The 1,962-nt window shown below is 41.0% G+C and overlaps 1 long non-coding RNA gene across 2 annotated transcripts in view; it reads right to left on the bottom strand.

Annotated features, from left to right (window-relative positions):
* Window positions 1-1,877: 1,877 nt before the first annotated feature.
* LOC116377322 (uncharacterized) overlaps window positions 1,878-1,962 on the bottom strand; it is a 2,141-nt gene continuing 2,056 nt past the window's right edge. For both annotated transcript variants that reach the window (XR_004212198.1, XR_004212199.1), the window contains exon 3: window positions 1,878-1,957. This is a non-coding gene — a long non-coding RNA (uncharacterized LOC116377322). The remainder of the gene's footprint in view (window positions 1,958-1,962) is intronic.

Here is a 1,962-nt window from a genome sequence, read left to right as displayed (position 1 = left end):
ATCTTAGGGTGGTGGCCCGTATTTATTAATAATTGTTAATAATCGTATTGACATTAATTCTATTGATGTTAATAATTTAGTTTTTCATATTTGCTGATCACCAAACACGCTCCTGCCAGATCCCAACAAGCTATTAAAGTAAAAGAACAAGTATATATATATTTGTTCTTTTATTTTAAAACAAAGTAATGTAATAAAGACTTGGATTGCAGAAAAGGATGAACCCGTCAGTGACACTCCAGTTAAGCAAATATACCCTGAAGCTTGAGCACAGAAAATCTGAGTACATGTAAACAGTTTGAGCACAAATCCAAGAGCAGGCAAAGGCTTTGTGAGTGTGAGGACAGTTTAGAACAGGCATGGGCAAACTATGGCCCGCGGGCCATATACGGCCCGTTGGGCTTTTTAATCCGGCCCGTCAAATATTGGTACAATATTGTCCAAATTATAGTAAAGACCACATTCATTTTGCCTTTTTCCTGCAATACCCGACATTTCAGTTGATCCCACTAGATGGCGCACTCCAGACACAATTGACCTTTGCTGGGGTCTGGTCTATTCTCTCTAGATGACGCCCACACCCGTGTTCCATACTTGATTGGTTCTTAGCAGTCATGGCGTGTTATCTGCCTCGTGACACCCTTATCACATGACCCTTACCCGGAAGCTCACAAACAACATTGATTACCGATCGACTACCAGGTTAATTCAACATGAACAACTGATTACAGGCATCACTGACCTTGTTGTCTTTACTCGCAGCTGTTGTTCAGTTAAAGTCTGCATTATTACGGAGGAAGCAGCTGTTAATGGAGCGATTAGCGAGCAGCGTGTCCAGCGCTACCGAGCGGACGTCTGAAGTCAGGGTTAGCGGCTTTAGGGAGGGTGATGGACACAAAACGGAGGACTTTCCTTTTCTTATTCATGCTTATTTTGTTCTACACAACTACTGTGAAGTCCGCAGATAAAATGTAAAGGAACAAAACATTAAATGCTCCGCAGTAGGACAGATAGTTAGTTCAACCACCAGCAGAGCTACGAGTGAGAACAACGAAACTGAACGAGTACGTGTTGACCATATTTATGGACCCATAAACTAGTAAACTTTTATGTGCAAGTGTTCCTTTTAAAGTTAATTGTATGTGAGAGAGAGAGAAAGACCCGCAGCGCTGTAACTAACGTTAAGTCTGAAAAATAAAACTTCCAAAACTTTCCACTAACTGTGTCTGTTTGAGTTCATAGAGGAAGATTTTAGAGAAAATCTTAAGTATCAAACACAACCTTTCATTATTATAGACTACTTTATTACTCTGTCGTATTTTTTTAAACTAAGCAACCAATCTACTTCCTGTTTACACCGACACCCACATGCCCAGTGTACGTGAATAGTCACGTGATATTCGTTTTCAGGCGTTTTACTCTGGACGGAAATCATTTAGAAAACGATGCTGAAACGCCGTGTGGACGGAGATCGTTTTTGTTTTAAAACGAAGTTCAACTCCCTTAAACTGGACGAGTTTTATGCTTCACTAAGCAAAGTTAAGTTTCCAAACATCAGGAGGATGGCACAGAGGATGCTGGTGTTTAGCTCTACCTATGTGTGTGAGCAGACGTTCAGCGTGATGAACATCAACAAATAACGTCACAGATCCCAGTTAACTGATGAACACCTCAGATCTGTCCTGAGAATTGCCACAAGCAAACTGACACCAAACGTTGATGCACTGGTTTAAAGGGTGACCAACAACACTGTCCCCACTGAAATTAAATGTAAGTTTTATTTACTTTTTAGGTCATGGCTTTTACTTGTAATTTATATTAGTTCACACAAACTCTCCATCCATCTGCTACTGGCCCGGCCCGTCTGTCAAATTTTAAAACTCAATGCGGCCCCCGAGCCAAAAAGTTTGCATACTTCAGTGCACGATGTGAATACCTCAGTGCACGATGTGAATACCTCAG

The sequence above is a fragment of the Anarrhichthys ocellatus genome, unplaced genomic scaffold, assembly GCF_004355925.1.
Source record: "Anarrhichthys ocellatus isolate YVR2014 unplaced genomic scaffold, GSC_Weel_1.0 scaffold1124, whole genome shotgun sequence".
In the NCBI taxonomy this organism is placed as follows: Eukaryota; Metazoa; Chordata; class Actinopteri; order Perciformes; family Anarhichadidae; genus Anarrhichthys; species Anarrhichthys ocellatus.
The sequence above is the reverse complement of the archived record's forward strand: the minus strand, read 5'-3'. Positions and strand labels throughout refer to the sequence as shown.